We start from the raw sequence: 24,550 nt of genomic DNA on the forward strand, positions 1-24,550 counted from the left end.
TCATATACATTGTGGAACCAATTATGCCCCTCCAAAGCAAACGACTCCTATAAAAGAAGAATACGACAAGTTCTCGCAAAGATCGCTGGCATTACAATATAAAAGTTTTCCACTGGACTTAGATTAACCTGGGGTAGAGGTCTAGAAAGTACAATCAGCTAAAGAGTCTTGACAACTGTACAGACCTTCGCATGCCAACCAAGCCAGTGCGGTCTACTTTTTCGAAAGTGTTCCAATTCCCATTTTGAACAATTTTCTTAAAAGTTATTTTTCAAGTTAGTAAAATACATTCTCATTGGGTTTTTTTTCCCCTTACCTCTCTGTTCTTACTCATCCCACACTAAAAAAAGTAAAAAGTAGTTGTATATTTAAGGGGAAGCGGAAAAGACAAGTGTCTTTCAAATGGGGAGACTGAGGGCTTAGCAAGCTTAAACAATTTGCTCAAGGTCACCAACTAGCAAAAGGCAGAGCTGGGACTCGAATATGCCAAAGCCCATTTTTCTCGATTACACCTAGCTGACCTGAAGGTAATGGATGTTTCCATTTCACACAGTGTCTCTACGTGTCCCCCTGGCTCCTATGACTTCCCCTGCAAGGACCGATTCCACTTGGCAGAGAGCTGCTTCCACCTGTCCGGAGACCCTGGTTTTCTCCTAATCCTACAAGCCAGGAACAACAGTCCTTCTGGTGTGCTTTCCTTCCTTCGCTCAAGCCGAATCTCCATTTGTGGGGCACGCTCAAATCGAAGGCATTTTCCGCGTCCACTCCTCCACAGCACCCACGAAATCAAAACATCCCAAAGAGACGTGCTGGAGGCGGAAGGGAACATGTGTCCGCCCCCATCCCCCGCACCGAGAGTAAGGGAGGACCCCGCGGCTTCTCACTGCCCTGGACGGGCTCCTGGAGGGACTTGGAGGCGCCTCCTGGTCTGGAAAAAGCCCAAGTGCGACCGCCTTGGAGCTGTCGGGAGTGTTCGCGGGCTGCGCGCACCCAGAGACGATGGCATCCCCAAGACCCCAACCTGGAAACTCCTAGCCGGCCAAGACCACGAGACCCCAATATTCCCCCCACGGTGCTTTCTTCCTCCTTGGTGCAGAGGGCTGCAGAGACCACCCGCCCTGCGCTCCCGGCGTCCGGGGAATGAGGGGGGACTCGCCCGCCGCGCCGGCACGACCCCAGCCGACCCGGGCACTTACGCAGGCAGCGCCCCGCCCGGCCTCTCAGTGCGCGCAGACCCGGTGCCCACAGCGACGCCCAAGTCGGGGAGAAGGGAGGCGGCCGTTCTCCTCGACCCTGCCAGTCACGAGTACCCTGCAGACCGCGAGCTTTAGAGCGCTCCTCTCGGCGACACGTGACCCAGACCAAAGGTATGGCCCCAGCCCCCGCTCCCGGAGACTTGGCCACGCCCGGTCAGCAGTTCCCATCTTGGAAGAAGCAAGCGGTCCCAGGCTGCAATCTTAAAAATTAAGAGAGAGAGAGAGGCTGCGGTGCAACTCTGGTTGGTTGGTTTTGATTTTTTTCTCCCACTTTTTTTAAGCTGCTATCTTAGAATTTCAGCACTGTTGAAAGTATTTCCCCATACCAGTGCTTGCATCTGGAAACCGAGTGGTGTTTTACTCCCACTGTTTAAAAAGCCCACATGCACTCATCCATAGTTCTCATTCCCATCACACTACCACTGAGAGCGCACAGAGGCCAACCTTGTGTCAAGCGCTGTCTCTGCATTATTACATGAGAATCTTACAGCAAACTTATGTGTTCTGTAATGTAATTATCCCCATTCTGCAGGCGGGAAGCTGAGTCTTAGAGAGGGTAAGTACCCCATTCAGGGTCACATCTCTTGTCAGTGACCTGAGTCTGTATTATTAACCACCACCAGGGGCTGGGCTCTGGGCTAGACGTGGGAGGCAGCCAGAGACTAAAAAGATAAGGAGATTGCAAGAGTGAGGAGATAAGACAACTGCAGGAATGTCGTCATTCCCTTGTCTATGTCCCCCAATGTCCTGTGGCTCAGAGGTGGCACAGTTATTTAGAGCACCCCAGTCAGGCCATTGAGCTTTGAATCCTGGCTCTGCTACTTTAGTACTAGCTCTGATTCATTATGTTTAAAGATGACCACAACAAGGTCACCATGCTCCTTGGCAAGGCCACTTGGCTGCTTCTCCCATCAAGATGTAGAGTCTGGTTTTCCCTCTCTTTTAATACGGGCTGGCTTTGCGAGTGGTTTTGACCATTAGAACGTGAGCAAGTGCCAGTTCCATCCCAGGAATCAAAAAACCTGTAGGTTCTGCTTTGAAACTGCTGCCCCGTGACCATCATGCCAAGAAACCAATGTGGCTTCCGGAGAGTGAGAGGTCACGTGCAGGAGAACTGACACATGCCAAACACTGCAGAACCAACTGGAGAGAAGCGAGAGAAGCCATTGGGACCCTCCGGCTCAGCCAACCCTCCAGCTGACTGCAGTTGCATGAGCGAGTCCAGGTGGAACCAGCAGCAGAATGGCCCCACCAGCCCACTGATCAGGGGAAAAAACCCAAATCATTCTATTAAACCACTTCTGTGGTGGGTGGTTTGTTGTGCAACTAAGGCTGACTGTAGCCCTAACTTTGTGACCTGGAACAAATTACTTAATGTCACTGAGTGTCAGTTCTCTCTTAAGTACCCACTCTATTGGGTTGTACTGAGGACTAAATGGGAAGCTCCCTGTGAGTCCTCTGGCCCAGAGTGTGTGCTGGGTGACTGCGGCATCAATATTTCCTGTCGGAGATCACGCGTGGAAGTACCTCCCACCCACTTATTTCTTTATGGGGAAAAATTCGTTGGTGGGGAAAAAAAATTTTACTTTAAGACTAAGGTCAGCCCACCCTTAACAAACTATCAAATAAAATAGGTTCACCCTCCCTACCTTGACAAATATACCTTCAGAATGACCTGAAAGGCAAGGCTCAAGCTCCTTGATGGTCTGCAGCTAAATGTGGTGGTGCAGGCAGCGCTGGTTTCCAGCCCTGCTCTGCAGCCACCTCCTCTCTTCCCTAAGTTCCAACTCCAATATGGAAGCTCAGGGCACCTCCCCAGCAGCAGCCATGCCTCTGGCCACTTCTTGGGCCTGGAAGTGTGCACACCAGTTGCAGTGCTGTTCACCCACGGGAGTGTGGATGTTGGCAGACGGCACTGCTGCTGGTGTGCAGGCCCTTGAAGCAGGCTCAGTGCCATTTGAGGAGGCAATCTGGGGATCCTGGACATTCAGAACAAGGTTTGGGGAGGTGTGGATTTGGGGGCAGGAGGTACAATAAACTTAGCCCCACAGACCCCTCACCCTGTGAGGAGGAGTACAGCCAGCCAAGGCCAGAGGAGGGCCTTCTAAAGTGTGGCCCCTGGGCAAAGCCCCTTTGGCCTGAGCACAAGGAGAGCCACTGGCCAAGGAATACCTGTGCCCCAAATGGAGCCACTTAAATGAAAACCAAACTAAATTTCAAAGTAAATATAAAATGAATCATACTTTAGCATACTTATTCAAAAACAGGGTGGCACAAAAGTTTTCCTGCCGTTTTAATCACTTCAGAGGTATAAACGTTGCAACTTACAAAAGAACATCATTTGAAAGTTCAATTAAATGTATTTTACACTTACTGAATTTTGTGAATTTTGAGTAACACATTTTTTAATCTTAACTTTTTGTTTCAGTTCCCCTGAGTGAAAAATGACATACATTGACTAAAAGAAAAAAAATTATAATAACGTCTATTAAAATAATTAAAACTTAGAGTCAAAAGAAGTCAACTTTCAAATGATAGTTTTATAAGTTTGTAGCATTTATATTTCTGAAGTTTTTGAAGCTTTAAAGCATATTTGGGGCACCCTGTCTTTGAGTTTGTGGTGTGCCAGGTTCTGTTAGATTTTGAAAAAAAGGAAAGAAACTATTTTCACAGGTTTGGAATTAGGACATGGATGTCTTGGGGGGGTGGGAGCCCATTATTCAACTGCCTATAGTTATAATGGAAATCGTATTTCTTACTATGAGATGTGGTCAAAATAGCTGGAAAGCCACTTCATGGAAGTCTTCTGAATTTTTTGAATAGGATGTATTGCTTAGTTTTTATTATGAGCATAATACATGATCATTATAGAAATATGAGGATATACAAAAAGATCAGGTTAAAATCCCATTGTTGGGGCCAGCCCTGTGGCGCAGTGGTTAAGTGTGGTGTGCTCCACTTTGGCAGCCCAGGTTTACAGGTTCAGATCCCAGACGTGGCCCTACACCACTGTCAAGCCATGCTGTGGGGCAACCCACATACAAAATAGAGGAAGATTGGCACAGATCTTAGCTCAGGGCTAATCTTCCTCACCAAAAAAAACAAAAACAAAACAAAACAAACCCATTGTGAGTCCTCAGAGATGAAACAAAATTGGATCCATATTATATGGAGTTATTTATCCTTCTTTTAGCAGTTAGCAATATATCCCAATTATTTTCACACATTCTTATTTCAAAAGCATAATACTAATGGCTGCATAATGTTCAATCGTATGACTATACCATAATTTGTTCAACCATTTTCCAACATTTGGTCATTTGAGTTGCTTCCAATTTTTCCTTATTATTAATGCACTAGGAAACATTTTCAGATAAAAAATTATAATGCATCTGATTATTTCCTTAGGAAAAAAAATCTGGAAAGCAGAATTAGTGAATCAGAGGGTCTTTGGAAGGTTATCCAGGTTCAAAGAAGAGAAGTCTGCTGACCAGGTAATTGTTGCAGGGTGGGGGTGGGGGTAGCACCTATGGGAGGAGTTGAGTTGGGGGAGTATAGGAAAATTGTCGCTGCAAAACTGTGTGTGGCAGTCCCTATGTTAATTTCTGAGAACTGCCATAACAAATTACCACAAACTGGGTGACTTCAAACAACAGAAATTTATTTTCTCACGGTTCTGGAACAGTCTGAAATCAAGGTGTTGGCAGGGCTGCTCTCCTCCCTGGAGCTGCGGGGGAGAATCCTTCCTTGCCTCTTCCAGCTGCCACACATCCTTGGCCTTCCTTGCCTTGTAGCTGCATCACTCCAGTCTCTGCCTGCATCTTTACATGGCTTTTTTCTCTGTGTGTCTCTGCATGTCCTCTTCTCTCCCTATAAGGACATCAGTCATTGGCTTTAGGGCCCAACCTAATCCACTATGACCTCATCTTAACTAATTCCATCTGCAAAAACCCTATTTCCCAATAAAGTCACATTCTGAGTTTCTGGGTGGGCATGAATTTTGAGGGGGACAGTATTCAACCTACTACAGTCCCTGTGGGATGGAGGGTGCACCTTTGAAAGATGTTTAGATGCATTGAGAGCATTTGGTGACAGCTAAACATGGAGTGAGCAAAGGAAGTGTCTCTATATTTTCATTAAATAATACTTGCCCTGTCTTTCATAACGTCCATCCTCCGCTGGACTGTGGCTTTGGAACAGGCACATCTGGTGAACCCAGGACCAAATTCTGTTCTCAGGCCACTCAGGCGTGCTTCCAACCAGACTCTGCAGGTACCCTGGGCAGCAGCGTGGAGAGATAATTTGGGTGGGGTCTGTCCTTAGAGACAAATGTATTTCTTCTCTATGCTATTTACTAGGCTATTTTGGCATAGGTGGCCAAATATTTCTAATACTTTAAGGAGTGTTTCTGTACATTTCTCCCCAAATGACCATAACGGCAATCAACTTAACAGTTGAAGAATCAAAATATATAACTTACATGGGGCTGGCCCCATGGCCAAGCGGTTAAGTTCGCGCGCTCCGCTGCAGGCGGCCCAGTGTTTCGTTGGTTCGAATCCTGGGCACGGACATGACACTGCTCATCAAACCACGCTGGGGCAGCGTCCCACATGCCACAACTAGATGGACACACAACGAAGAATATACAACTATGTACCAGGGGGCTTTGGGGAGAAAAAGGAAAAAATAAAATCTTTTAAAAAAAAATATATATATATATAACTTACAGAGGAGACTCAAACTGCTAGAAATAATATTTTTGGTCCCTTTCTTGTATCCTTGGTACTCAAAGTTGGACAAATGAATGGCTTTGCAAAGAGATTGGTTAAGTCTTCTCTGATCGGCTTTTCTGAAAACAAAGATTTCAGATTGTCAGGTTGATCCATCCAGATGATTTCAGGGTTCCCCCAAGCCCCGTGTTCTCTGTTCCTACATATTCTAGGGAGGTTCTGGTTTCTTAAACCCTGGTAGGGCAGAGCGTGAGTCAGACCCAGGCTCAAATCTAGACCCTGCCATCTGGTGGCCTCAAGCAAGTTGCTTAATCTCACTTTTCTCATCCATACATGGTGAAAATAATATTAGCTATATCACAGTGTTATTAAAAGGGTGAAATGAGACAGTGCAAATAAAGTACTTGTCGTATAGAACAGGCTCAATAAACGTAGCTATAGCAATAATAATGATGATCCTGACAATCTGTGAGATTCCAGGCCTGTGACTGTCATTCTTTTCGGCTGTCTCATCCAGGATACAGAATTGAATCCTCTCCCCCCATGTTTTCCATTTTATCTGAGCACCGCAAAAAAGTGTGCCCCTCACTGACCTATGGCCAGAGCTTTGCAGTATGCGTTATATTCCAATTAAGAAGACACAGAGAATAGCTTATTTACACGTCTCAAGCAGGTAAATACAATTCCAGTTGTCTAAGTTTGGAGATTTGATTTCACGTTTGTGGCTGCTGCCAACAAGATAAATTTAGACGTGGAATGAAAACAAGAGGACTTGATTAACCTTGTAGACACCATGCTCCTCTTGGAAGCGTCTGTGTCTCTCCCTGCACTCATCAAGGCTTCTGCCATTGCTCCTTTAAGTGTTGTTACCTATCTTCAATGGGGCCACCTCAAGGCTTGAAAACACAGCTTAGAGGCACACCACAAGGGGAATGTCACAGCCTGCCCAGTGTATTAACTTGGTCAATAAACACGTCATTTAAGAAAAGAAGTCAGATGTGTCACATTCACACACTTGCAAAAACGCAGTGTGCTATTAAACAACGTGAGGAGATGGATTCAGCTGAAGAGAGCCCCGAGCTGTTCCGCACCTTGGCTGTAAGGTTTGAGAAGCAGGCCCAGATGGCGGTGACCCCCCATAAGACACAGACGCCTGCCCTAATAAACTTATGGAAGTACTTCAGTCTCCTCACGCTTGGTAAGGAAGGGCCACCTTCTAAGACCAGCCACAGGCTCCAGACTCAGGGAAGTTCTGGATAATTATGTGGTAATTATTTATAATAAGTGCTTCTATGCTCAGCATGATTATCCTTCCCTGGGTCGCTTGCCTCCTTGTGCTTGGTTTATGTAAGGAAACAATGTCCAAATTAATCTATGTCTTTTGTAAGTGACTTTCTTCTCCTCTGATGATCCGGCATCCTTTGGCAGCAGGTGTTAAGATTTCTTACAAAAGGCATGTTTTCAGTTTCCCTTTGGCTATAGAGAAAGCCAGGCAAACAAGACTTTGGTGGATTAAGTATGAATTATGGGATTAATATAGACTGGGCCTCTCAGGACAGCAGAGCCAGTCCTGTGTACAACCATGAGGAAGAATCACAATGAACAGGGCTTCATGGTTTGCCAAACTCTTTTTGTGTATATCATCTCTTTAATCTGCACACCAGCCCTGCAGAGTATCTATTGATATTATGATGCCCCTGCCAGTTCGCTCAGTACGGGATCTGATTAAGGGCACAGCATGGCTTTAGGAATAGACTGATGGGGATTTGAATCCCAGCTCAGCCCCTCATTATTAGTGTGACCTTTGCATGTTAATTAAGCTCTCTAAACCTTGGCATTCTCGTGTATGGAAAAAGGACAGTGCTACAGGGCTGATCAGAAGATTTAATGAAATTGAATGAAACAGGTCATTCATTTGTTGAAGGCAAGAAATTTACAAATGATTAACAGAGATCAAAGACATTAAGTAGTGTTTCTACTTATGCTTGTAGTGTCTCCTCTTTTTCTTTCATGTTTTATTTTATTTTCTTGTAATGCAAGTGGTGGCTAGCCCAGGTGCTCTACTTACTAATAAAATATTGTGCTTATGATTAATTTCATGGTTCAAAGCTGAGCTGACCAAGAAAAGTGACTCTCTACTTTTCTGGTTCTATAAACTCTTGAGGGCTTTCAAGAATCTCAGGAACTATGTAACATCGCCAAATAAAGGAATACAAATAAAATGGGTGAAGGTTAGTCCTTGGCAGGATTGTTACTGCTTCAGGTTAGTTTTGCCTGCTGCCCAGAAAGCTAAACACTGAGACGACGAGATTGCAGCAGAGAAAGGGTTTAATCACAAGGCAACCATGCGGGGAAGAGAGCATGAGCCTCAAATTCGCTTCCCTGAAAATAGGGACTCAGGGATATTTATGGGATAGGGAGCAAGGTGGTCTGCAATGCGGAGAGAGGTGATTGGAAGTGAGGAGAGGTGAGGTAATTGATGATCTACGCAAGCGTAGTCAGACTTCATGCCTCTTCATAGGACCCATGTTCACAAAATGGCAGCGTGAACATGATCTGAGGGTGGAGTTTTTAGCCTCTTGACGTCAAAAGGTTGCCTATGGGACATCTGCACTGGCCCGGTTGATGAGTTGGTGGTCTCAACCGGCCTGGAGTGGACAGAGTTCTAATTCCTGAAAAACAGCTCACACACCCATTACCATGGTGACCCAGGCTCCAGGGAGATGTTATCTATAGGAGCCTAGTGGGAGTCAGATAGCATATTGCCTCAACAGCACAGTTAACGATGGGTGGGTTAAACAGCTAAAAGCTATAATCAGTAATTGCAAAAAGGAAAAAAAACCTTTAGTTCCCAGCTACTTAATCATCGATGGCTAACTCTCTGCCAGTTTCAGGAATGCTTAAGCTATTATTTAGAAACCATGTGTTGCTTTTTGTGGGTGGGCGTTCAGGCTAAACTGCTCAGACCCTCCTGCCTGGCTGACTGCGATGGGTTTAAAGGACTCTCCCTTGAATCTGAGACGGTTACAGTCCAGAAGCACACAACAGTTGGGAAGAGAGAATGCCCTAGAACACCAGTCCCTAGGTCTCTTCCTTTTCTATTCTCTGTCCCTGGCTACAGCCTTTCTCTCAACCTGGGTTTCATCCTCTGAAAATGGAGGTTATAACAACTCATCTACTCCATCTACCCTTACAACCCTGCTGACCGCTGAGGGTGGTGATGACTAAGTGAGCTGAGTGGTATCAATGCACTTGGCGAATTATACAGTGCGTGTCCTGTGTGGCACAGTGATCAGCAATGTGGTGTGAATTACCATTGCTTAGTTGGTTTCCCTCCACCCCACACAGAGATCTGTCAGTGAAAAGAACAGAAAAGGAATTATCCCTTCTCCTCAAAAAAGCTCAACACTGAATTCTTAAACTCTGGGCTTCTTTGCACCAGGATGTTCAAAAGAATTGATAACCCCACTTCTACTCTTTCTGTGCGCCCAATTGTTAATTACTCTCAGGAAGTTTTTGACAAAAACAAGCAAACAAACCAAAACAGAGTACAGTCAACCCTCATTATTTGTGGATTCTCTACTTGCAAATTTGCCTCCGTGGTTTGAATAACAGGGCCCTCAGAATTCCTTGCCCAAATGTCTACAAGTCTGCTCCCAGAGCCTGCAAGCTACTCTTCCTTGGATTCATCCTCCATCTGGGGGATGTCCAAGGGCATATTACAGAGCTTGGATGTAGAGACTAGGGTATCCAGGAGCAGAACAGGCTAAAAGGCTGTCTTGCCCTACACCACTGTGTTCCAACATGGGAGTCTCAGAATTCTAAACTCAAATCTGGGTTTCCAAGTTGTTATAAAGGCATATTCTCAAGTCAAGAGGGTAGAACATATTTCATTTAACAGTTAATTACCTGGGTTTATAACTTTTAAATAATTAGACATATGGTACATGCATCTCCATTCATACTGTTTCCCCAGGTCTCCCAAGAAAGAGGCAGGCTTGTAAAGAAATAGTTTGTTGATTTAAGCTACTAATATTTGAGACCTGGTTGTTACCACATCATAACCTATTTCATTCTGACTATTACACCTGGGGAGGTGGTAGATTTCTCAGTGATAGAACCTCTGTAGCCATATGATCTGGTATAGGAATGGCTGTGTGGGTGTCAGGAGAAGTTCAACCCAACAAGGAGCCCTGGGAGCCTCTGAGAATGTCCCTGTGCTCCATGATAAGGGTTGCTATGAGGGGCATCTCTGTAATCTGCCTGGGGCAGGATGCCAACAGACAGGTGAGGAGTACCAGTCAGCTGCGCTGAGTAAGTGATGCAGTGATAAAGGCAAGGGAGATTGTGAATCGAAGATCAGGCCCCTTGCCATTCACATACAAGGAATAAGCTCCTAGCGTATTTGTAGGATCTAAATGGGAAAAGGGGCAGTCCCCATCCCTCCCCCCAACCACCTAACCTGATCGATTTTGGACTTCTTGCCAAACTCAGCAAGTGTGAGCTCAAATTGGATTCTTTTTCAAAAATATCAAAACATATGACAGTTCTTATACTCTAGGTATCATGGAACAGTACACACCTGACCAATATATAAAGTGCTATTGCTATCATCTTAACTTGGTTTAGACCATTTCGGAGAAAACAAATACATTTTAGCAACCTAGGTAAAAAGGAATGATCAAAAAAATAAATCTCTTTCCAAAGCTGAAAGGGAAGATAAGAACCAGAGGAGAAATAAGGAGAAAAAGGAATTTAAAAAGATATTGAGCCCTTACTGTTAGCTAAAAGCCAGCTAAGTGTATCGCACACATTCTGTCATTTAAACCACACCGAAACCCTAAATGCTAAGTATCATTTTCTCCATTTTATAATGGAAGTAACTGAAGAACAGAGATGTTGGATAATTTGTCCAAGGTCAAGGGGTACTAAGTGTCAGAATCAAGATTCAAACTTAGGTCTATCTGATACCAAAACCCCCATTCTTTCACATCTATGTCTAGTAGCCTTCATTCAGAAGCTTAAAACAAAAAATTGGGTTATTCATGTCATCACTCAGATTCCCTGTTTCCAAATCCTGTCCCTTTAACAAGGTCAGCAGTGGACAGTCCAGAAGGACTGGGACCCGGGAGATTAGGCTGGCTGAAGGGGGCCAATTGACAAATCTCGTCTTTGTGATGGATTTCTTATAGGGTACAGGGCAGCTGGAAAGGACATTTCTTAAATATCCTCTGTCCATGTCCAGACAGTATTAGAGCATCCTGTCAGGCTCTGAGAGCTGGGCAGTAACCCCTGAGCTGCGAGTCCAAAGGAGACCACATAGTCCTACAGAGAGGATCAAGCATTCACCCTTTGGCTATTGGTTAGAAAACTTTCACATTCAACCTTGTTTTTTCTCCCTTTACATCTAAAGAGGGCCCCGGGGTAGAACAGTGAAGCGTGATGAGATGGAGGAAAGTTTAAACAATGTGAACAAGGTTATTCCTAGACCTCAGAAGGAGGCTATTTGAAAATCATGTGTTTGCTTTGAGTTTTTTGACGTTGAGATCTTTTCTATCTTCCCTTCCCCCACCAGGCTAGTCCATGTTTTCTTCTGTTTGTAAATTCTCATGTGATGTGTCACCTTCCTTGCAAATCTGTGGCAAAGTAATCACATCTCAGTATTAGGTTTCTTGTTCTAAAAATGTCAAAACAAATCTCAGTGATTAAATGTCATGGATTAAGCTTGTTACTTACTTCTCTGAAATTGATATGAAGGCTACATTTTAATTAGCAAATTCTAAATCTAAGCCTCTGTGCCACTGACCCACCTCCAAAATCTATATAAAGTTCTAACCCTGAAAAAAAAGCTAAATTCTGTCTAACCGCAATGTTCTTGTTAAATAACCAGCCTGTCTGATCAATTTCATTTGGGTGGAAATTTTGCCCTGAGGCATCTGAGGGTAAAACCTCTCTCATAAAGGTCATCTATGAGAGAATCTTTGAATTTTTCCTCTTTAGATGTCTATAAACTCTAATTAAATATGCACTTATTGGTGTGATTTTGACCAGGGAGCTTTTCATTAGCAGGGAAGTGACTATTACTCTCTGGCTTAGCTTACACAAGGCATTATGCTAAGTTTTCAGATTTTCGTGTTCTGCATAGCTAAACCCAAAGTCCAAGAAGTCATAATTTTTAATCAAAACTGACAGTTGTTTTATGCATCTGGGGATTTGTCTAGAGAATGCTGCCCTGAGTTCTCAACATTAAAATCCTGTGGCTGCCAGTAGCTGAAACATCTAATTTTAACACAAGAAAGGACATCTTGCAAACATCAAAACAAAAGCAACCCTTGAAGCTTAATTTTCTTCTTCACACATTTGTCCACCCTACCCTTTCTTGGTGTCAGCAGGAAGTAATCTCACCTATGGAAAGGAAGCCAGCATCCTGACTGTGCTGACAAATTGGAGGGAAATGAAAAGGCTTGATGATTGCTGAATTTTATCCCTCTTTATTTCCAAAAGAATAATGAAGAGCTCTCTTCTCTTCTGCTTAACATCCTAATCACTCACATCTGCAGTTTACGTCGCAGCTACCCACCCATACCTGTGCGCGGGAAGAAAAGAAAGAATGAGATGTGACCCTCCCCCTCCCCACCTGCCACACCCATTGGAACCTGTCGCTTGTACATCCTTAATCAATTTCCAAAATTGATGTGGGGACTGTACATCCTCCCCCATTCAACATCCCTGCTGGTTTAGAGAGCTACGCGGCTTGTGGTAAACTGCTATCCATTATTCCTCTATATTTGGAACTTCTCTAGAGAAATGGCATTATCTCAGTCACTAAGCTGAAAGCTGCTTAAAGTTAGTTTTTCACAGTTATTAATTCACAGTCTGTTTCACGTGCTCTTCATTCACCTTGCTTTAAAAAAATTCAGATCTATGCACAACTACAGAAATGCAAACTATTGAAATATCACCTCATAGAAAATTGCCTATGATTTGCATTTTGCAATCATAGAGTTGGAGTAGGTCAAAATGTTATTTCTCTCTCTCTTCTCAGTAATGTTTCATTGAAGGTAAACTCTATTCCTTTCCACCAGTGAAAAGCCACTCAATGACCTGAATAAGATCTAGTGATAGAAAACATATTTTCAGTAATACTGAACTCATTTTTCTGCCAGAACAAATTAGTCAGTAGCTATCGAGTATGTCACAGAGGTTTTCAAGAGGCACTTAGAGTGCTAAAAAAAGTATTCTTCTATGTAGATTATTAGAAATGTCATGGTGCTAATGTAAAAACGCTGTGGTAACCTTTCTGTTTTACTCTTCCCTACGAAAATACTGTTTCTGGTTTGCAATTCCCCCCCAGAAGAGAAAATGTCTTTTAAAAATGATTGCAAAGAGAACCAGAAAGGAAATTTTATAATTCGACCTGGAAAAGGCAAGATGGAGGGGTAATCAGAAAATGGAGGCAAAGACCAAATTGAGCTAGTCATTTCTCTGAATTCCCATCGCCACTGAAAACTGAATGAAAAGGGGAGTTGGGCTGGATGTACAGGAAACTTTCCTTAAAATGGAGTATGTTAAAAATAGAATGAGTTCCTGAATGAATGAATGTATAACTGAATGAATGAATGGATGGATAAATGAACGAATGAATGAAAGGCTATGATCAAGGACTGTCCTCCTTCAATGTTCTTTGGCATCTGAAGGAAAAGCAGTTTACATCACACATATACAACCTCTTGGGACCTCAGTTTCCACTATCACGTAATAGAGCCAACGATTGCTACTTTTTTGGGCTGTTGAGAAGATTAAATAACATGATGTGAATAAAGCATGACGTGATGTCTGGTCCATAATCTTAGAAAACTAGAGGAATGTGTAAAGCTATGATGCATGTGTATAGGGGTGGGGGTAGCTAAATCCTGAAAATTCAGACAGGAAGGCCGACTTTATTGTCCTGTGTAGCTTGGTCTTCACATGATAGCATTACTATCGAAGTTTACCAGAGAGGGAAAAGGGACTCTTCAGCATCCTCTGCATGACCCACTTTCTCATGTGTAGAGTCTCTTGTGTGCTTGCACGGACAGTCTGTGCGTTTCTCCCAACTCTCCATGATAATCTCATTGATTAGACTTGGCCATACAGCTAACAGTTGTTCTCCGGAATTTTGCTGGTTCTGTTTGGCTTCTACTCAAACTTAAAAGAGATTATTAGAAGTAGTATTTGTGATTTCACCCTATTTTAAATATTTACAGATGCTTAACTCTTAGATACTTTTGACGTTCCAACATTTAAACTCGAAGTGTAAGCATTCCTTTGGGGCTTTTATTTTGTTCTGATAGTAAAAACTACCAGAGGCGTGTGACTTAAACCTGATTTCCAAATGAGATATCCTCCAGCAACCAAAATATCCTATGCAGTTATTATTTCTCTGGAAAGTACACTTTACCCCCAGGGAATGTGCTATAAGAGAAAATTAAAACCCAGCTGCCCATATTGAAGCCCATTAAGTCATTAGGCGGCTCTTGAGTATTTGTGAGCTTCCTTCTCCTGCCGGGCTGCAGGGCGCAGGGAGCCCTCCCAGAGCCGGTGAGAAGAGTTTGCTGCAGACTTGTGCAAGCAGATTTCTTTATCCAGGCATCGCAGAATTTAGACCTGAGATGGCCCTTGGGCATCATTCTCTTGGGCTCGCTCAGTTGGCAGAAGAGGAAACTGAGCAAAGAAGAGGTGAAATGGTTTTTCCAAGATCCTCAGCTAGTTGGAGGCAGAGTCAGAGTTCACCCCTGCAGCATCCTGAAGTCACAGAGCCCACCTGGTCCTCAAGGGACCATTGATCCCGAGTTCCATGGTGTGGTGATATGCATTGAATCTGTATTTTATATAAACAAACTGTCAGTGATCGCTACTTTAAGACCAACAGTTTGGAAAGCAAGGTAATTCAAAATTATTAACTCAACTCTTGAAAATGCAGTTTTGGCCACAATAAATGTCTCCTTCAAAGAAGCGGAGAGTGAAATCTGTGCGTGGCTTGATGAAACTGATTCTTTAGAGTCAGTGAATCTTGAAGCTGGAAGGGGTCATACAGAGAAGCCAACCCAGCCCTTTATTTTACGGAGAAGAAAACTGAGGCCCATTGAGTTTACATAAAGTCACACAGACCAGTAAGTGGCACAACTGGATTGTGTAAGACTCTAGAAAAAACCATTATACTTTCCTGTGTAAGTGAAAAGTCTCACTTAGAGAACATCAGGTAGAATCATGACTTAATAAATACTTTCTAAATTTTTGAGGAATTTATAACTTATCCAAATGTTGAACACAGTGCATTGATTCAGCTCACTTGTCAAGGACTGATCATTCCCGTGGCTCTGTCTAGATTATGGTTCTCACAAACATTAGCTAGAAAAGACACATTCGTGTGATAATAACAAGCAATAATAAAATTAAGGGGATTCATCCTTAATTACTTAAAAATGAGCACTACATCTAGATGTCAAATGGGAATGGGAAAGAAATATGAAACCATATCAATGGGAACAGTAGAAACGGGCATACAGAGGCCCCAACTTGGTTTTGAACAGAAGCAGTGGCTCACTTCCCTGACTCATCGAGACATCTCAAGGAAGGGCTGGGAGGCCCAGATTTTAGAGGGCTGGGGACAGAGAAGGTGCGAGTCATAAAGGCCCTCTGTAGAGTAGAGAAATGGGGTGTCTAATGTTAGACACATTCTTCCCACAAGCGTTCTCAGGGCTCTCCTTCAAGATTTCACTCAGTTGTCACCTTCTCACTGAGATGTCCCTGTCCACCCTGTTTAACCTGTCACCTGTGCCCACCTCAGGACTGCTGATCCCGTTTACTCTATTTATTTTCCATAGCACTTATCACCAGTCACTTACTATGTAATTCGCTCATTATTACGCTAGAATGCAAGCTCATGGGAGCAGAAAATTTTTGTTGTGTATTACAAGTGTCCAGAACAGGACCTGACTTATAGTTGGTTCTCAATAAATATTTGTGGTAGGAGTTAATGAATTGTCCCCAAATGGCATTCTTTGTGCTGTCGAAGGTGCACACATTTTTCTTCTTCTCGTTGATGGTCACCTTCTTCCACCTGGACATGTCCTGTCCCTCAGCACGCCGTAATGGTGGACAGCCAGGCTTCATTGTTACCTCGCCTCCCTACACGTTGTTTCCTTTTGGCTTTCTGGTAAAGAAAGGCTCGCTTTCTTAGAATCGTGATTTCTCAGTCCTCATAAATATCTCTGCATGTTTAAATTCTACTCAGTTTGCCACCTTCTATATTCAGTTATCCTAAAATGTGTATTGAGCACCCACAATGTGCAAAGTTGGTGCCAGACATTCGGTGGCGGCAGACAGACATGAGTAGAGCATTCTGACATTAGTTAGACTAGTGTCCCATGAAGCTCCTCCTACTCCCTGATTCTCTCCTTGTCAACTCTTGTATACTTCTCTGTGGCAGACAGGCTTACTTGCTTATCCATCAGTCCTTCCCCTGCCCATTTGCTATCTCAATTTAGTTTGGGCAACAGTGTGCTAGGAGTTGAGGCATGTTTGACCTTATGAGTCATAGCAACCCTTTTCCCTTTTGCCAGTGACTGGTCTACAGGTGGGCATGTAACCCAGTCCTAGTCAATGAAATGTAATGAGAATTCTAGTGGAAGGCTTAGGGTAGATTATTCTCCGTGCTAACAGATAGGGGAAGTGCAGCAATCCCCACTGCAAATCCCAACACCTTGATTCTGAGTTTGGGGGATGTCATGTGAGAATGTGATTTCTGGTGCTGTGGTAGCCATCTTGTGACCATGAGGCAAAGCCATCGAGCATACACTAAGGATGGCAGAGAGGAAGGACTGAAGTCACCTGGGCTCTTAATGAGATTGTTGAGCCAACAAATCCGCTCTGAGACCTCTATCTCCTGACTTATTGATCACATTCAAGTGATCTCTCTTAATCATTGATATCAGCTCTGTAGTCTTTTCTATTTTTCAATCAAGGTGAAAAATTATAGACTAGTTTTGTCTATAAATGTCTGTCAATCTTGGCACAATAATATTAAGAAAAGACTTTACTTCCTTGAGCCTCTCTTCTATCATTGAGTTTTTGTTGCATTTGTTAACTTAGTTTTCTCACATTTCTTTTATAAAAACATATTTTTTAAAAACTTGTTTTCTGTACAATAACACCTACAAGCTCTTGAACTTCTTACCAGACATTATCTTAAACACCTTCTTTCTGCCTTATCTGTGATTAACAAGATAGGCTAAGGTGCTCAAGATTAGGGGAAAAACCGAAATGATTTCAACTTTAGCCCTGACTGGACTGTCATGGCTGAGCACTTGCAAGTTTGTGCAGAGAAAATTAAAGAGAGGGAAACAGGAGGAAGAAGGGGAGAGCATGGCTGCAATTTTTCCAGTCCTCTTTGCTATCAATGGATCTTCCTAAAACACTGCCTGCAATACACCTTTCTCCTGTTTAGGAAATCCCAAGGACTCCACAGACACTGCCAGATAAGGCTTCAACCTTTTTCTTAGCATTCAGCATCTTTCCCAATCTAGAGAAAACTGACCTTCCAGCTAGAGCCCGTCTTCTTGTCCTGAATCTCACACTTCACCCAATCGGCTCTGTTCGTTCTCCTTTAACTTTCCTCACCCATTCATGCTTCTGATTCTGTTTATATTGCTCCCTTACCTGGAGAGATGTCCAACCAAAATCCACCTATCTTCTAAGCTGTGCTGGTCAATAGGTAGCCACAAGCTGCACATGGGTACTTAAAATTTGCCTAATGTGACTGGCCTTTTTACTGAATTTTTAATTTAATTCAATTTGCGTTTAAAAACGGATCATTGAAAATGAAAAGCTTTTGCTCCATGAAAGACCCTGTCAAGAGGATAAAAAGAGAAGCCTCTCACTGGGAGAAAATATTTGCAAACATATATCTTATAAAGGATTCATATGTAGAATATATAAAGACCTCTCCCACCTCAACAGTGAGAAAACAAACATTTAATTCGAAAATGGACAAAAGAGTTGAACAGATATTTCACCAAAGATATAGGGTTGGCAAATAAGCACAAAGTTGTTCAGCATCACTGGCCATTAGGGAAATGCAAATTAAAACCACGAAGAGATATTACTACACACCTATTAGAATAGCTAAAATAAAAAATACTAATAAAACCAAATGTTGACGTGAGTGCAGGAAAACTAGATCTCTCAGACATTGCTGGTGGAAATGGAAAATGATGCAGCCACCCTGGGAATCTGGCGGTTCCTTATTAAACGCACATTTACTGCACAACTCAGCAATAGCTCTGTCAGGCATTTGCATCCTAGAGAAGTAGAAACTTTAAACTTTAGCAGTGATGCTGGAATAAGTTAAGACTTTTGGGGGCTGTTGGGATGGAATGAATGTATTTTGTGTGTGATGAGGACATGAATTTTGGCGCCCTAGTGGCAGAATCTATGGACTGAATTGTGTCCCCAAAATTCATATATTGAAGCCCTTAACCCCCAGTGTGACGATATCTGGAAATAGGGTCTTGAGGAAGTTATTAAGGTTAAATGAGGTCATCAGGGTAGGACCCTAATCTGCTAGGACTGTGACCTTGTAAGAAGAGGAAGAGAGCCATTTCTCTGTCTGCCATGTGAGGACACAGTGAGAAGGTGCCCATCTGTAGCTCCGAGAGGGAGCTCTCACAGACACTCACCTGCTGGCACCTTGATCTTGGACTTCCAGTATTCAGAACTGCGTGAAAATGAATTTCAGTTGCTTAAGCTACCCGGCCTATAGTATTTTGTTATGGCAGCCTGAGCGGGCTAAGACAGAGCTCTTCAGATTATCTGTTTCTTCTTGAGTGGTCTTTAGACGACGATTTCTTTCAAAGACTTTGTCTATGTCATCTCACTTGTCAAATATATCGGTAAAAGTTGTTCATAATATTCCCTCATCCTTTTCACGTCAACAACCTTTGGAGTGGTGTCCCCCTTCTTATCCCTATCCTTGGTAATTTGCATCTTCTCTTTTTTTTCTTGATCAGTCTAACTGAAGATTGATCACTCTCATTGATCTCAAATAACCAGCATTTGATTCCAATAATATTCTCTATTTTTTGTTTGTTTCCTACTTCATTTTCTGTTCTTCTCCTATCATCTGTATTGTTTCCTTTCCTCTGCTTACTTTGAGTTTAATTTGTTCTTTCTCTGGTTCCTTAAGGCGGAAGCTTAGGTTAGTGATGAGAGACTTTTTTCTGATGTAAGGGTTTAATGCTATAAGTTTCCCTCTAAACATATGTGATATTGTGATTTGTAACAGGAAATATATATTTGCTCTTTGTGTCCATTCCTGAACAGAGCTTCTAAAACTTTTGGAATTTCCTAAGTGAGAGGGGCGATAAAAGGTCTTTTGTTATTCATAACAAGCCCCTTTCAACCACACCTGCGTTTATGTTAATGAGGTGGCCTTTGGAGAACCGCTAAGGATGGGGGCTGGTCGTAAGGGAACCAACCATGTGATTAAAGGGTTGAACTTTCAGCCCCACTCCCAACCTCCCAGTAGTGGAGAGGGGCTGAAGATTGACTTAATCACCAAGGGCCAATGATGAATCAAACATGCCTACATAGTGAAGCCTCCATAAAAATCCCTAAAGTATGAGGTTCAAAGAGCTTCCAGGTCGGTGAACACATGGAGGACCTGGGAGGGAGACGCGTCTGAAGAGGGCATGGAAGCTCCGCACCCCTTCCCGGTACCCTGCCCCATGCAGCTCTTCCATATGGCTGTTCCTGAGTTATATCCTTTGTAATAAACCAGTAATGTAATAAGTAAACTGTTTTCCCTGCGTTCTATGAGCTGCTCTAGCAAATTATCAAACCCCAGGAGGGGTTCATGAGAACCTCCAATTTATAGCTGATCTGTCAGAAGTGCAGGTGACCACTTGGACTTGCCAATGGTGTCTGAAGTGGGAGAAGTCTTATGGGACTGAGCTGTTAACGTGTGGAATCTGACACTATCTCCAGGCAGACAGTGTCAAAATTGAGTTAAATTATAGGACCTCCTGCTGCTGTGTGAGAATCGCTTGGTGTGGGAAAAAACTCCACATATTTGGTGACCAGAAGCGAGGTATGTTAAGAGTAGAGTGTTGTAGTAGAGCAAAGGAGAAACAGGAGTGTTTTTCCTTTACAATATTACTTTAGCAATACACTACAAATTTTGATATATCTTGCTTTCATTTGCATTGAGTTAAAAATACTTTCTAATTCCTCATGGGACTTCTGCTTTGACCCATGGATTGCTTAGAAGTGCAGTTTTTTTTTCATCTGGTAATTTTTTTCTTCCTCTAAAGGGCTTTTTTCAATATTTCTGGTAGTGCTGATCTGCTGGTGATGTGTTTTCTTATCTTTTGCATGTATCGAAAAATCTTTATTCTTCGCTTTTGAAAGATATTTTCACTGGGTAAAGAATTCTAAGTTGACCATATTCTCTTCCAATACTTTAAAGACTTCACTCCACTCTCTTCAGGCTTGCATGGTTTTTGACAAGAAATCTGTAATTCTTATCCTTATTCCTCTGTATGTAAAGTGTCCTGGCTCCTTTTATGATTTTCTCTTTTTCACTGGTTTTCAGCAATTGATTATAATGATTGCATTACAGATTTTTTCATTTTTAAAATTTTATTTGTGGTTCATTGAGCTTCTTGGACCTATATGTTTATAGTTTTCTTCAAATTTGGACACATTTCAGGAATTTTTTATTATAATATTTTTCTGTCTCTCCTCTCCACTCTCCCCCAGGACTCCAATTATACCTATGTTAGACCACTTGGTGTTGATGTACAGACCGCTGATGCCCTGTTCATGTTTTTTGTCTTTTTTTCTTTGTGTTTCATTCTTTGCAGTTTCTATTGCTATGTCTTCCAGTGAACTAAGCTTTTCTTCTGCTGTGTCTAATTTGTTAATCTCATTTAGTGGATTTTTCATATCACTTATTATATTTTTCATCTCTAGAAGTTTGATTTATTCTTTTTAATATTTTTAATTTCTCTCTCATCATACTCATGCTTTCTTCTACCTTCTTAAATATTCAGAATATAGTTTTAATAGCTCCTTTAAAAGTCCTTGACTACTAATTCTACTGTTTGTGTCATTTTTTGTTCTGTTTCTATTGATCAGTTTTTCTCCATAATATGACAAGTACATCCCTGCTTTTTTGCATGCACAGATAAACATGAGTATATATAATGTATATGTACAAGTTAAAGAATAATAATAAAATAAACACATATTTAAAACTCCAAACAGCTTATTATTCCAAAAAGAATATTACTAGCACCTTTTAACAGTTTCTGATCATACCTCTCCCCCAATCCACTCAGAGTTACCTCTATCTTGAATTTTGTATTACACATTATTTATTTGCTTTAGTATGTATTTCTAAAACAATATATTAATTTTAACTGCTTAGACCTTTGCCAAAACACCATATTCTTGACATACTTTTTTCACTCAATATGATGTTTTTGAAGTTCAACCAAATAAACGTGTGTCTCTTTTGTTCATTTTCTATACTGATTAGTATTTCATTAAATAAATATTCAAAAAATTATCTATTTTACTGTTTGTGGATGTGAGAGCTGTTTCAGTTTTTGTTTGTTTACAATGTTGCCGTGAGCATATTTGAATATGTCTTTGGTGCACATATGCAAAAGTCTCTCTAAGGTGTATATCTTGGAGTGTTATTGCTGACTTGAAGACTACATGGATTTTCAACTTTGCTAAGAAATTTTAACTTGTTTTCTAAAGTGGTTATCTCAATTTACTCTTCAGTCTACAGTGTATAACAGTTTCTCTTGCTTAACGTTTTCACCAGTATTTATTTTTTTCAGACTATAGAGTTTTGCCAATCTGATGGAAAAATAATTGGTATCTGTGGAAGTCATTTGGTTTCCCCAAACATTTCCAGTCATCCCTCCTTCCAAGCAAATGGTGGGAGGAGCTGCACTTCCTGGTCCCTCATGGTTGTGTGAGTTCCGGTGCCGTGTACTGAGCAATGAGTTGTGAAGAGATGTGTGCCATTTCCAGGCTGGAGTAATTAATTGCTGATGCAAACACCTCCATGGCTCTCTGGAAAAGAGACCTACAATATTCAAGAAGTGACTGCTGTGTAACTCTGGGAACATAAGTGAGTATGATGAACAGAGCCTCCCACTTGACCTACAGTGGACATTTAGTGTGAGTGAGAAGTAAAATTTTGTTGGTATAAGATTCTTGGATGTTGGTGTAACAATATAACATAACCTATCGTGGTGTATAAAGTATCTCATTTTTGTTGTAATTTGCATTTTCCTGCTTACTTAGTGAGGCTAAATATCTTTTGATATTTTGTTTGCCATTTTTTATTCTTTCATAAAATACTCATTTACTGGCTTTTGTCCATTTTTCAATTGGTTTCTTTATCTTTCACTTAATGATTTATGAGTTCTTGAAACATTTTAGATTCTCATCTTCTGTCGGTTTTGCTTCAAATTTACACAATTGATGGTTTTTCTTTTTATCCTGTAGTTCTTAAAAAACTTTATTTTGGAAAATTTCAGACATATGCAAAAGTAGAGAGAATAGTATAATAACCCCCCATGAAGCCATAACTCAGCTTCAACAATTGTTGACTCATAACCAATCTGGTTTCATTTGTAAGTCCTACCTATTCCCCTCACTTTTGCATTATTTTGAAGAAAATGCCAGACATCATGTAATTTCATCTGTGTATCTCTACAGATAAGGACTCTTTGCTATTTAGAGGCTCTGCTGTTTGTGTGAACTCTGTTCCAGTGTTTCAACCTGCCCAGGCTAAAGTTTTCTTCCCCCTACTCCAGCCTGAGCTGTAGGTTTCTACAGAGCATTTGTATCTTGCCTAACCAGATGGCTAAAGACATTTTTGAAAATCCTTTCTATTGTATTGTGTTAAAAGCACTGGAAATAATTTAGTTTAGTATATTCTCATGTTGCCTAGATACTTACTAGTAGGTGTGTTTTATACATGCATGTTTTTTACACTTGTTTTTTGTCATTATCCGTTTTAATCTATAAGCTTCCAAAATGTATGAACTATTCCTGTTTGCCTTGTTTAAAATAATGCCCAGCCCAATGCGATTCAGAATTAAATATATCATAAATTCTATTTAATGAAAAACAAAGTCCTGTTCCAGGGAAGGAAGATCTATTCCTCTACCCTCTAGGTCCTTCCGGATGGTGTAAGAATTAAATTGACATGAGGCAGAATAACAGGAGAATATCAAATAAAGTTTAATAACATGCACACATGAGAGAAACCCAGGAAAACCGAGTAACTTGCCGGAATGGCTGAAGCTGCCACCTTAAATACCATCTTCAGATAAAGACAAAGAGGATGTTGGGGATAGTGGTTTGGGATTTCAAAGGGAGGAAGGCAATTTACATGGAGATGGAAAAGCAAATGTTTGATAAACAAATGTGTGCTGGGCCATCTATAGACAATGTGACCCAAGAGAGAGAACTTTGATAAAAATGGGCTTAGCAAGGATCATCCCAGTCTATCAATCCCAGAGTTATCTGCGGTGGTGGCCTGTCCTGGGGACAGACCTTCTATCTTAAATTCTTTTAGGCAGTTATGGAGAAGGTCAAAGTTTCTTTCAGAGTCTTTTGTCCTTAAAAATCATCAAGCCAAAGAGACACATTTTTGGGGTGGCAAATTCTGATCGCCCACACTGGTGTTTGTTAGGACATGATGAGGAAAATGAACTCAGGTTATGGCTTGATTTTCACAGGTAATCCTAATGGCTGTGAGAAGAAATCTATCTCATGTGGTATAAAATGTGGGATTTTTCTTGTTCTACTCATTTCAGTTTTCTTTCTTACCTATGCTAGGTAGTCTATGCATTGAATATTCAGCAGTATTGTTTTTTAAAGGCACATAACTCAAAATAAATGGTTGTACTATGGATAAAGGCACTACACTGATATTACCCTTATAGGAGAACCTGGAAAGAGCATTCTTTCACTCCTTTAAAATGTACCATCTTATCAAGTCACTTCTTCTAAAGTACTCATGTACAGTGTACTTTGTCTTTCAGAGTTTAACAATTCCATTTATAGGCCTCTCTAAAATAGTGTTTTTAGTTGCTATTTCAGGTAACACTCCAATGGTGACTTCTGTCCTATATTGTTTTTATATGAATGTCCAAATACAATGATTTTCTGTTAATTAAAAATAAATACAAGTCTTTCGTTGGCATTTGATTATCTTTCACTTCAAAAGGAGGAAGAGAGGATTAAGCAGCTCACACTGCATTGAAGAGTAACTGAGAAGATCCACACATGGCCACTGGCTTTCTCTGCCTTTTCTTCTTCGGCTTCTGCCTGTTCGCCTGCTTTGGAGGGCTGCCATTGTCTGCAGCTCTACGTCTGTTCCTCAGGGCCTGCTTGACACATTTGATCCAGAAAAGCTCCTCCCTTCCCTCTGACGGCTGCCTGCACAGCTGGTGTGCCTGTAGCTCTCCCTGCCCTTATTCCAGGGGTGTCTGG

At 41.8% G+C, this 24,550-nt stretch overlaps 1 protein-coding gene and 1 long non-coding RNA gene across 2 annotated transcripts in view; one reads left to right on the forward strand and one right to left on the reverse strand.

Moving 5' to 3' along the window:
- CPVL (carboxypeptidase vitellogenic like) overlaps window positions 1–1,436 on the reverse strand; it is a 137,057-nt gene extending 135,621 nt beyond the window's left edge. The window contains exon 1 of the mRNA XM_014841042.3: window positions 1,197–1,436. The gene's annotated coding sequence lies outside the window, so the exon portion shown is untranslated. The remainder of the gene's footprint in view (window positions 1–1,196) is intronic.
- On the forward strand, window positions 1,233–24,249 carry LOC123283086 (uncharacterized). Its single transcript, XR_006523553.2, has 3 exons — window positions 1,233–1,367; window positions 4,665–4,750; window positions 21,877–24,249. It is a non-coding gene; the product is annotated as an uncharacterized lncRNA (long non-coding RNA).
- The last annotated feature ends 301 nt before the right edge of the window (window positions 24,250–24,550 follow it).

Source organism: Equus asinus, chromosome 1, assembly GCF_041296235.1.
Source record: "Equus asinus isolate D_3611 breed Donkey chromosome 1, EquAss-T2T_v2, whole genome shotgun sequence".
NCBI classification, from domain to species: domain Eukaryota; kingdom Metazoa; phylum Chordata; class Mammalia; order Perissodactyla; family Equidae; genus Equus; species Equus asinus.